The sequence below is a fragment of the Moschus berezovskii genome, chromosome 20, assembly GCF_049115385.1.
Source record: "Moschus berezovskii isolate FMDL1 chromosome 20, NW_MosBer_1.0, whole genome shotgun sequence".
NCBI classification, from domain to species: domain Eukaryota; kingdom Metazoa; phylum Chordata; class Mammalia; order Artiodactyla; family Moschidae; genus Moschus; species Moschus berezovskii.
Window position 1 is genome coordinate 71944665 of NC_142479.1, and position 13047 is coordinate 71957711.

A 13047-nucleotide genomic window follows, 5' to 3' on the forward strand; every position below is an offset into this window, starting at 1 on the left:
ATGACTTAGCAACTGACCAACAACACTGATGAATACAAGAAGAGATTTAGGGGCTGCACATGCTTAGTGTCTGCAGATACCTGCTTTGTCTTCTGCCCAAAATCTGTGTACCAGTGACAGCACCATTCAGGCTTCAAACCTAGGACACCCTAGACATTCAGTAACTGAAAAGATCCTTCAGCTTCACACTGTACCCTTTACCAGCCACACCATATACCTCCTTGTTCCCGGAGTTTATGCCAAATGTTCAGAGAGCAACACACACCATAGACCAAATGTGTCGTCACTGCAGGGGCTCAAGGTGAGAAAGTCATGAGAAAGCACACACTTCCCGGACGCCAGTGGCTTTCCAGGGGAGCTAGAGGTAAAGAATCCACCTGCCAAGGTAGGAGACGTAAGACACGTGGGTTCAATCCCTGGGTCAGGAAGATCCCCTAGAGGAGGAAAAGCAACCCACTCCAGCATTCTTGCCTGGAGAATCCTATGGTCAGAGGAGCCTGGTGGGCTACAGACCACGGGGTCGCAAAGCGTGAGGCCTGATTGAGTGTCTGAGCGTGCTCATTCTTCCCTTTCCACCACCAGCATCGCCACAGACTCTGGACCACAGAACTGTAAGATGCACTGCCAAGTGTTTGTTTGCCTTGACATCCTTATTGCAATATTCTTCCAGTGTTTGTAGGCTTTTGTTTTTCCTAGCTGTCTCTTTTCTACTGTACCAAATTAAGAATGCAAGTAAATTATGGTTACCCATTTGTCCAAGAATATATATATCTCCTGGGAGTTATTTTCCAGATGTGGAGTCAAATGAGAAAAAAAAAAAAATGTGACGATCCCCTTCTAAATAATCAGTGATTATAATGATAGTCTCTTCTGCTGCTGCTGAGTTGCTTCAGTCGTGTCCGACTCTGTGCGACCCCATAGCCAGCAGTCCACCAGGCTCCCCCATCCCTGGGATTCTTCAGGCAAGAATACTGGAGTGGGTTGCCATTTCCTTCTCCAGTGTTATCTGTAAACTAAAGGACTGGGCATCAAGGGAGATGAATTTCACATTAAAAAATGCAATTCCATTTGCAAATGCTAGAAAGGTACAAATTCCAAATATGAGAGCTGATATGACAACAAATTAAAGAAACTCATTAAGGCAGCTTATGACCTTATTCCCTTTCTCCAAAAATACATTTTCCTCACCCAAAAGCATTATTTGTCATTTCCAAAAACAGTGAATAAAGTTTGGAGTGGATCCAATGATCTGAATCACATGGACTGGAGTCACACATGACTGCACGAAGCAGGGGTATGCGACCCATCACCCACAGAAGCGACGGCCTCCCACTCCCTAAATGGGCATCGTTCTTTGTTCTTCTCTCCCTCCCATGTTTCCTTCCCCTAACCCTACTTCTTGGGCCAAAGATTATAGATAAAAATTAGTGAATAATAATGTGAATAATCTCAGGAGTCTATTTATGTACATGAACATGTGTGAGAGCTTTTGTCTTCTGGCGACCAGGAAGGAGAAATGCAGATGGCACGGGAGAAAAGGGGGGCTATTTTGGGAACGAGTGTTTTCTGAGCTTGAGGTACACAGTGTTCCATCAGACCATGCAAAAACGCGACACATGAAGGTCTGGGAGAAACACCAGCCACCTCTGCGTCGCTCTGTTTCTTGACGATTCACCAAAACTGGGCGAACGCAGAGGAGTGTGCGTGGTGACTCCAGGGGGACAGTCAGGACGCGGAGGAGGGGCGTGGGGAAGTCTGCTGGGTGACGGGAGCCGGCGCTCAGCGGCCGCCTCTGGCCGCCCCTCCGGGGGCAGGTGGCCCGGGTGGCTGCTTCGCCAGGGGTCCACTCCCCAACTCTGAGCTCCTGTGTGCTTCCAGCGGAGCTCATACCAGCCCTCAGCTCCCAACTCGAAAGCCACCCAGGCTAAGGCCGTCTGTGGCTTTCACATCCCAGGCCACCAGCTCAAATATGAGAGTGCCTCAAACCAGACTGACCACAGCCACGGAAGCTCAACTGGGAAACCCCATTAATGACTGGAGGAACAGATGTTCCTCTCAATAGCAACCTGAGTATCGTGTGGAGAATGTGGCCACCACGAGGGCCTGACACGGGAGCCATCCAGAGAAACTGGAGATGAGAAGTGGGTCTTATTAAATGGTACAAATGATCTTATTCACGGGACAGAAACAGACTCACAGAGAACTAACTTACGGTTGCCGGGGCGGGGGGCATGGGGAGGATAGGGGGAAGGAATAGCTAGGGGTTGGGACCAACATGGACACAGCACTATATTTAGAATGGAAAACCCACAAGGACCTGTGTACAGCACAGGGGGCTCTGCTCCATGTCATGTGGCAGCCTGGACGGGAGGGGAGTTTGGGGGAGAATGGACGCGTGCTACATGTATGGCTGAGCCCCTCTGCAGTCCACCAGGAACTGTCACAGCATTAGTAATCAGCTTTCTGTGTGCTTAGTCGCTCAGTCAGGCCCAGCTCTCTTCGACCCCGTGGACTGTGGCCCACCAGGCTCCCCTGTTCGTTGGATTCTCCAGGCAAGAACACTGGACTGGGTTGCCATGCCCTCCTCCAGGGATCGAACCCAGGTCTCCTGTGTTGCAGGCGGATTCTTTACCATCTGAGCCACCAGGGAAGTCCAACTAATCTGCTATACCTTGATACAAAATATAAAGTTTTTTTAAACAATGGATCTCACTGACGTCTTCGGAGCCTGAATACAAGCGTTGCAAGCAGCCAGTCCTAACCCTGTACACACTCCCTTTTTGTTTCAGTTAATTTGAGTTGCGTTTTCTGTCTGCAGGAATAGGTAGCCAGAAGAGCAACTAACACTTGAAGTCAATATTTTTGGTCTGGATGAGCACTTTCAATGCGAATAGCTCACTAGTCTCTAAAATCTGCATCAGGAAGCGGGATCTTCATATGTTCCACAGAAGCGCAATCAAAGCTGAGATACCAAGTTCTTTTAAACTGCCATATTGTGCTTCATTAAAGCAGGAAAATAAGTAAATCATATTTCACAGACCATTTTAAGGAACAAAGAAATGGAAGCAATACTTAGGAACCTGAGTTACGAGATGGAGTCGTGAGACATTAAAGACCATTAAAACTATGCAATCAGCAACTGATCGTTGGAGAAACAAAAGCCTCTCACCATCTGCTTTACTTAATTTGACCAACTTAACACATATGAGATGAAGCAGTTTTGCCAACACAGCCTGTGTTTCTGATTTTCTAAACTTATACTACCTCTGACCTTTATGATTAAAATCTAATTAAAAATGTGGTTATTTTTAAAAGGTAGAGATGGCGTAATCGTCTCATCTGTTAAAGTTGTGACTAATTGTTACCCTTCTTAACTTGCTGATTCACTGCCATGCCTTCCATTTCAACCATTTTCAAAGCAAGGTCCAAAGAGATTCACATTGCAAAACAAACTGTTGGAAAAAAAAACGCAATTCACTTTCACTTCATGACCAAAACAACTGGAAAGACTTTTACAAATTTACAAGTCTAATCTCCCAAAATTGTGAATTAACCGAGTATTTGATTCACTTACTGAACTTTTCAATTTAATCAACTAACCAAAATAATTTATTTAACAACTACTCTGTGTCTGCCTTTACCTTGGGTGGGTGCTATGAAGGAACAGCAAAAAGTTATATGGCACTGTTCACACTCAGGATCTTGAAATCTAGTTGGGAAAATAAAACTCATGAACATGGACAACTTCAACGATGAGATCTGCTTTCTTTCAGAATATAACTTGCCGATAAATAGAAGGGGAAATCATATATGCAAATAACAGTCTTCTAATCCACTGAATGCCAGTGTTCTACCAGCTATCTCTCCTCACAAGGCCTGTAAGAATCCCTAACTGGTGTGAACTAACCCCTGTGAGAAACAGCCTTCACAGAAATTGCAATGTTCCAGGCTTCCTTCTTGAGACTTCTGCTGTGGGGCTCAAGTGGACCTGCCACGTTCTCTGTCCATGGTCCTCAGTGTAAATTTCATGTCTGTTCCCAACAGTCCTGAGGCCCTCCTGTCTATCTGGCTTCATCTTTTCATGAGGATGATTCAATATCTCTTTGATGCGTTTCCCAAGGACCCTCCGAAGTTAATCACTCATGCGCCGCATAACTATATTTGAGGTTAGATCATTATAAATAAGCTGTGCAAATCTGGCAAAGCACTTCACAGCCGTCCTCATACAAGGCACTGACAGATGCAACTTTACTGCTTAATTTTACTTATTAGGACACAGAAAGCATTTAGGAAGGGCTAAGCATATTTGAGTCACATTGGCTTCAAAAAGAATAGGAAACTCTGTGTATCATCTCCTCTAGTAATGCTTCCTTTTTTAAGTGTGACTACTTCCAGAAAAAAAAATCACAAGCAGGTCACCAAAGAACAGATAAAATGATATTGCTTTGGTGCTCTTCAAATACCATCTGCCCTGTGTCCACCCCCTTAGGTCAGGGGTACCACTGCAGCCCCTGAAATAAACAGGACTGTGCTGAACCCCACCATCCTACACACACACACACACACACACACACACACGTTCTACCACTGAACTCATTTGTTTTCTCTCCAAATACCTCACCTTAGACTCTCACCATTGCCTCAGATTCTTCTAAGAGAAGATAAAAGATAGGCACCTCAGGAACGTCAAAATACTTCACTGAGTGTTTAAAAATGTTAAGGCATCTCTTGTAGCCTATTTCGGGATTAAATGTTTCGCTGCCAAGACAGTGGAAAGGGACAACAAGGAAGGGAGAAAGGGAAGAAGGAAGGGAGAAAGAGAAGGAAAGAAAGGAAAAGAGCAACAGAAAGGAAGGACAGGCAGCAGGAGAGGCCCAGAGACAAAGAGCGCTCCGCTGGGCTCTGCGGGAGCGGGCGAGGGTGGGATGCTCTGAGAGAACAGCACTGAAACACGGACGTTATCACATGTGAAACGGACCATGTCCAGGTTCGATGCATGACAGGGCGCTCAGGACCGGTGCACTGGGATGACCCTGGGGGATGGGATGGGATGGGGAGGTAGGTGGGAGGGGGGTTCAGGATGGGGGACACATGTACACCCGTGGCTGATTCATGTCAGCGTATGGCAAAACCACCACAGTACTGTAAAGTAATTAGCCTCCCATTAAAATAATTATTATAAAAAAAAAGAAGGGAAGGATTGACGGAAGGAAACTGCTCACCAAACCTTCAGCGTCTTAAACAGCACCTTAAACCTACAGAGAATCAGAGAACTTACATTTTTCTCATGCATCTAATTAAAAATGTTCAATGTGAATTTTACATTTGTGAAAGAAAGCTTAGTTCTGAGGCAGAATCCCCACGCCTACCCATGTAAGCCTCCTGAGCAGACACTGTCCTAGGCAGGTGTTTTACCCGAAGCACAGGATTTGATTCTTTGACCTGACTGGAGCTGTTCCCACTGGCTTCTCTCACCTTCGTCCCCACGCTCTCACTAAAACCAACTCTGACTGTCCGATCCTTCGCAATGCCTGTGCAGCACCCACTGACCCATCTCTGGTCCCACTCCCTTCCTGAGAGTAGCTGCCTCTGCTCTTTGGGGTGAGTCGAGAGATAAGAGGGTTTGCGGGCACCAGGCATCCCCTATGGCTTCTTTAAGAGCCGTTTCAGGAGGTCCTGGGTACCTCACTCCAGCCAGGCTAGGATATCTGAGACATGGTCTCCTTCAAATCTAAACTAACAGAGAGCCTTGTCTGAAGACTGGGTAAACATTCCAGAGAGGTTCTTGTTTTTCCCCTAGCAGGTCTGCCCATCCCTACAAGTCGCATTCTTGTAAGAATAGTCCCCCAGTGAGTCATAGCAAAAAAGCAACAGAGTTTCTCAACGTGACACAGGAAGAATTTTTTTATTTGAATTTGCATGTTGTTTATATTTTCAACAGGAACTGGAAGCAACGGGCTTTGCCTTCCCTGAGCCTCCCCGGTCATGAGTTCTTTCTGAGCTGTTTGCGCGCTGCCCTCGGCAGTGAGGGAGCGTGGGGGGGAGGGGGCGATGACTCAATTTCCCTTGCTTTCATCTCGCTGGCCCTTTCATCCATCTTCCCCAACGTGCCAGGAGCAGGGGCCTTGCCAGGACTGATTCCAGGCTTCGGTTCTTCACCACATCTCTGCCCAATCCCTCCCCATCTTGGGAAGTCCAAGCTTCCGCCCTTCCAAAGCTCTTCTGAACCCTCCACTCCTCCCCTTGCGTGCATGTTCCCGCCTCGGCGAACCTTCTCCATGTCCTTTCTGTCTCCTTTCCTAGAAAAATATTTTTCTAAAATGCCTCACTCCCCTGCCCTCCAGTCTTTGGTCTCCAGGACTATAAATAACCACTCTGAATTTCACCTAGAATGCTTCTCAGAGGAAGGCGTATGCCTTCAATCGTAACATTTTTACACGTGATTCGTCAGGACTTGCCTGGGGCAGAACACGCCGCCTGGGATGGGCCGTCTCCCCAGCCCTCTGGATTTAACAGATGAGTGAACCGTGTTGGCCCCGCTGGTGCCGGTGCTGTCAACAGTCCCCTTTCCGAGGGTACTGAGGACACTGTGTGAGGCTTTGGTCCTGCTGTCACGCTCGACGTGGGACAAACATGTCTGATGTCTTCCGGCGGGGTGTGGAGGTGGGGTAGTCCAGAAATGACAGGAAAGGGATTCTAAAGCAGGACAGGTGTCCGTGGGGTAGTGGGGGAGGCAAGGAAGATGGTGGACAGGCAAACGAGGCCAGGGGAAAGCCACTCTGTGGGGAAACGACTACATCCGAAGTCACCATAACGGTCATTCCCATTTTGGGGAGGCCACCTGTGCCCAAGTTGCCAGGCAAAGTCGGAGGCTCTTGTGGCCTGGAGGAAGCCCCGGGGGCGGCAGGTGTATTACTAGACTCACTGCTGCTGGGAAAGGGGAACTGCAGGGCGAGAACACCAGGCTCGGGGGAAACTCCAGGTCATCCGAAACAGAAAATGCAATCAGGAAGCCTCGTAGGTTTTGCGGAGTGGGTGGACTTGGACCCGACATTCACTTAAATACTTCTTGGGTCAAGATTACTCAAAGAAATCAAGTGAGACTGGCTCTCTCCATAAGAAAATAAGTCCAGCTTTGGAACCAAGGAGCCCAGAGAGAGGGAAAAAATGAGAGCGGGAGACTGACAGTAACCTTGATAAATGGATCATTTCATTCCTCGGGCTTTGATTTTTAATCCATAAAATGAAGAAAGCAGGGTTGCCCTTTGGCCCAGTTGGGTTGTTTTGAGTCTTATGTGAGAAGGAGGTGAAGAGCCACTGAAAACCAAAAGATAAATGATTATTGTGGCTGTGATTTCTCTGGGATGGAAGCCTCCCTTAGCTCAGTCTACAAGTGAGCACACTACCACAGGTTATCTCTAAAACCGGAAAGGGATTTATGGCTGACTGGCACTGTGGTGTGGCAGCAGCCAACACAATACTGTCAGCAATTAGCCTCTAAATCCACGTTGTCCAGTATGATAACCACTAGCTGTAAGTAGGGGCTTCCCTGGGGGCTCACAGGTAAGGAATCTGCTTGCAAAAGCAGGAGGTACAGGAGGTGTGGGCTCAGTCCCTGGGTCAGGAAGATCCCCTGGAGGAGGAAGTGGAAATCCACTCCAGTACTCTGGCCTGAAGAATCCCACGGACAGAGGAGCCTGGTGGGCTACAGACAATGGGGTCACAAAGAGTCAGACAAGACTGAGCAACTAAACCAGCACGCCAGCTACAAGTGGCTATCAAAGACTCGACTCAGGCTGGCATGAGCTGAGACGCACCATCAAACACACGTCAGATGTTGAATACTCACCAGCAAGAAAAAATATACATAATGTATCTCATTAATAATGTTTATGTTAATTGCATCTTGAAAGGATAATGTGTTGGACGTATGCATTAGATCAAATAAAATATAGCATTAAAATCAAAGTAAGTAAATTTTAAACGCTGGAAAGGAAGGAAGACACTATACATAAAATAAAATATAAGCAAACGGGACAAAACAAAAACACAGTTACAGCACTATTCAGCCCCTGACTATAAATGAGGCTTTGTGTCAGATGATTTTGCCCAACTGTGGCTAATCAGAGCATTGTGAGCATATTTAAGACAAGCTAGGCGGCGCAGACGCGGGAGCCGCCGGCCCCGGCGCAACCAACCAGGCAAAGAAGCGCGGCCGAGAGGAGCTGCCCCACGCCTGAGGCCAGGGCCGGCGGCCAAGAGGAGCTGCCCCACGTCCAACAGGCGGTGGCCGAGAGGAGCTACTCTACGTTCAAGGTCAGGAGGGGCGGCCTTGAGGAGATACCCCTCGTCCAAGGTAAGGTGCAGCGGCTGCACTTTCTTGGAGCAGCTGTGAAGAGATATCCCACTCCCAAGGTAAGAGAAACCCAAGTAAGACGGTAGGTATTGGGAGGGGGCATCAGAGGGCAGACACACTGAAGTCATAATCACAGTCTGATCACATGGACCACAGCCGAATGTGGTCCACGGGAGAAGGGAATGGCAAACCACTTCAGTATACTTGCCTTGAGAACCCCATGAACGGTAACAAAGGGCAAAATGATAGGATACTGAATGAGGAATTCCCCAGGTCGGTAGGTGCCCAGTATGCTGCTGGAGATCAGTGGAGAAGTAACTCTAGAAGGAATAAAGGGATGGAGCAGAAGAAAAACCAGTACCCAGTTGTGGATGTGACCGGCGATAGAAGCAAGGTCCGGTGCTGTAAAGAGCAATACTGCATAGGAACCTGGAATGTTAGGTCCATGAATCAAGGCAAATTGGAAGTGGTCAAACAGGAGATGGCAAGAGTGAACGTCAACATTCTAGGAATCAGTGAACTAAAATGGACTGGAATGGGTGAATTTAACTCGGATGACCATTATATCTACTACTGTGGGCAGGAATCCCTTAGAAGAAATGGAGTACCCATCATGGTCAACAAAAGAGTCCGAAATGCAGTACTTGGATGCAATCTTAAAAATGACAGAATGATTTCTGTTCATTTCCAAGGCAAACCATTCAATATTACTGTAATCCAGGCCTATGCCCCAACCAGTTATGCTGAGGAAGCCGAAGTTGAACGGTTCTATGAAGACATACAAGATCTTTTAGAACTAACACCCAAAAAAGATGTCCTTTTCATAGCAAACACCCTCTTCCAACAACACAAGAGAAGATTCTACACATGGACATCACCATATGGTCAACACCGAAATCAGATTGATTATATTCTTTGCAGCCAAAGATGGAGAAGCTCTATACAGTTAGCAAAAACAAGACCAGGAAGGAGCTGACTGTGGCTCAGATCATGAACTCCTTATTGCCAAATTCAGACTTAAATTGAAGAAAGTAGGGAAAACCACTAGACCATTCAGATATGACCTAAATCTAATCCCTTATGACTATACAGTGGAAGTGAGGAATAGATTTAAGGGACTAGATCTGATTGATAGAGTGCCTGATGAACTCTGGACGGAGGTTCGTGACATTGTACAGGAGACAGGGACCAAGACCATCCCCATGGAAAAGAAATGCAGAAGAGCGAAATGGCTGTCTGAGGAGGCCTTATAAATAGCTGTGAAAAGAAGAGAAGCGAAAAGCAAAGGAGAAAAGGAGAGATATAAGCATCTGAATGCAGAGTTCCAAAGAATAGCAAGGAGAGATAAGAAAGCCTTCCTCAGTGAGCAATGCAAAGAAATAGAGGAAAACAACAGAATAGGAAAAACAAGAGACCTCTTCAAGAAAATTAGAGATTCCAAGGGAACATTTCATGCAAAGATGGGCTCGATAAAGGACAGAAATGGTATGGACCTAACAGAAGCAGAAGATACTAAGAAGAGGTGGCAAGAATACACAGAAGAACTGTACAAAAAAGATCTTCATGACCAAGATAGTCACGATAAAGGGATCACTGACCTAGAGCCAGACATCTTGGAATGTGAAGTCAAGTGGGCCTTAGAAAGCATCACTACGAACAAAGCTAGTGGAGGTGATGGAATTCCAGTTGAGCTATTTCAAATCCTGAAAGATGATGCTGTGAAAGTGCTGCACTCAATATGCCAGTAAATTTGGAAAACTCAGCAGTGGCCACAGGACTGGAAAAGGTCAGTCTTCATTCCAATCCCAAAGAAAGGCAATGCCAAAGAATGCTCAAGCTACCGCACAATTGCACTCATCTCACACGCTAGTAAAGTCATGCTCAAAATTCTCCAAGCCAGGCTTCAGCAATATGTGAACCGTGAGCTCCCAGGTGTTCAAGCAGGTTTTAGAAAAGGCCGAGGCACCAGAGATCAAATTGCCAACATCCGCTGGACCATGGAAAAAGCAAGAGGTTTCCAGAAAAACATCTATTTCTGCTTCATCGACTATGCCAAAGCCTTTGACTGTGTGGATCACAATAAACTGTGGAACATTCTGAAAGAGATGGGAATACCAGACCACCTGACCTGCTTCTTGAGAAACCTGTATGCAGGTCAGGAAGCAACAGTCAGAACTGTACGTGGAACAACAGACTGGTTCCAAACAGGAAAAGGAGTACGTCAAGGCTGTATATTGTCACCTTGCTTATTTAACTTGTATGCAGAGTACATCATGAGGAACGCTGGGCTTGAAGAAGCACAAGCTGGAATCAAGATTGCCGGGAGAAATATCAATAACCTCAGATATGCAGATGACACTACCCTTATGGCAGAAAGTGAAGAGGAACTCAAAGGCCTCTTGTTGAAAGTGAAAGAGGAGAGTGAAAAGGTTGGCTTGAAGCTCAACATTCAGAAAACAAAGATCATGGCATCTGGTCCCATCACTTCATGGGAAATATATGGGGAAACAGTGGAAACAGTGTCAGATTTTATTTTTGGGGGCTCCAAAATCACTGCAGATGCTGATTGCAGCCAGGAAATTAAAAGACGCTTACTCCTTGGAAGGAAAGTTATGACCAACCTTGATAATATATTAAAAAGCAGAGACATTACTTTGCCAACCAAGGTCCGTCTAGTCAAGGCTATGGTTTTTCCCGTGGTCATGTATGGATGTGAGAGTTGGACTGTGAAGAAAGCTGATTGCCGAAGAATTGATGCTTTTGAACTGTGGTGCTGGAGAAGACTCTTGAGAGTCCCTTATACTGCAAGGAGATCCAACCAGTCCATTCTAAAGGAGATCAATCCTGGGTGTTCATTGGAAGGACTGATGCTAAAGCTGAAACTCCAATACTTTGGCCACCTCATGTGACGAGTTGACTCACTGGAAAAGACTCTGATGCTAGGAAAGGTTGGGGGCGGGAGGAGAAGGGGACGACCGAGAATGAGATGGCTGGATGGCATCACCGACTCTGTGGACATGAGTTTGAGTGAACTCCGGGAGTTGGTGATGGACAGGGAGGCCTGGCGTGCTGTGATTCATGGGGTCGTGAAGAGTCTGACACGACTGAGCGACTGAACTGAATTGAGGCTATGCTGTGATGTTAAAAAAAAAAAAAAGGTACCGAAAAGGATGATCAGGTTGGTGGAACTGGTTTGTACAGCTACCGCTGGGTGACCACGTTCACAAGCTGACACTTCCGCGATGTCCAAGGTGTTACAAAGAGCCTCTCCCTTGCGCTGCGCCCTCCCAGGGTCCGCACACGCTGCGAGTGGAGGCGCTGAGCACGCTCCGCAGGCCCCGGCACCGCCCGCTTCCAGCAAGACCGCTCTGCCCACGAACCCCGTGCTCTCCCGGCTTCATTACTTTAGCGGGACACCTTCCCCCACTCGGTGCTGCTTGGAAATCCACTCTGAGGCCGTGCAGCTGTGGAGGGAGGGCGCCCACCGACTTAGCTTCCACCCCACACACTCTTCACCCCAAGAAACGGTCTCCCCGCAAGACACCTTCAAGGCCCCTTGTGCATCCCTAGAACACAGTCCGGCAGCTTCTACGCCACCCTGCCTCCCTGTCCTCTCTTCAGGGACCACTGAGAACACAGGGGCCGCCCAGCTCAGAGAGCAAAACGCTTTCCAGCCAGCGCTGAAGCCGTCTGCTTAAAGGGGCGTGAGAGTCTGCATCAGTTCTCCCCACCGCCTGCGGGCCCTCTCCTTGCTCCGGCTCTTGTGCACCAAGTACATGATGAGGCTGACGATTGATCCGAGCTGTGTGTGTGCTCCGGGGCGCAGTCGTATCCGACCCCCCTGGACTGCAGCCCGCCAGGCTCCTCTGTCCATGGGACTCTCCAGGCAAGAACACTGGGTAGCCAAATCCTTCTCCAGGGGATCTTCCCGACTCAGGGATCCAACTCACGTCTCCTGCTTTGCAGGCGGATTCTTTGCAGACTGAGCCACCAGGGAAGCCCTGCTTTGAGGCATTTCACAGGGGGAGAGAGAAGATAAATCGTGGTATGGTGGGCGATGCCCACCCACCATAAAGAGGAGGGCTGCCATTGTACCTGCTGCGTAGTCTCGGAAACTCACCAGGACATGGAGCCTCAATTTCTCATTTGTGAAAATGAAGACTGAAGGGTTTGGGTCAGATTCTGACTAAGGATTTCTCATTTCTAGACCTCTTTGTATGTGTGAGACCCTCCCCAGCCTTATTCATCTCTACTCTAATCCAGCTCTCCATCCCAGCCAAGGCATACTAATGCATAAAAGGGTTTTTGTTATTTCTTTAGCCTTGGTGTGTTGGTAAACACTTAACAGTAGTATGATTTTATCATGATTATTACAGTCAGTTCACTGAGAAATGACAATGTTCCGGGTTTCTGTGGGCATCATGGGAGAAGTCAAGCAGAATTCCAAGAGCTGATGTCCTTCTTTGCCTGGATTATTCATGTGTACTTTCCAAGTCTCCACTCAGCCGTCACCCCTTCTAGAAAACCTTCCCCTTTGACTAGGAGTTTGGCATTAGTAGATGTAAACTATCATACACGGGATGATAAATAACAAGGCCCTATTGTCTATCACAGGGAACTATAGTCAGTGTCCTGTAATAAACTATAATGGAAAAGAACATTTAAAAAAAAAACGTCTATATGAGGATAAC

At 47.3% G+C, this 13047-nt stretch overlaps 1 pseudogene; it reads left to right on the plus strand.

The window, feature by feature from the left end:
• LOC129538686 (nucleosome assembly protein 1-like 1) overlaps positions 1–11987 on the plus strand; it is a 43186-nt pseudogene extending 31199 nt beyond the window's left edge.
• The last annotated feature ends 1060 nt before the right edge of the window (positions 11988–13047 follow it).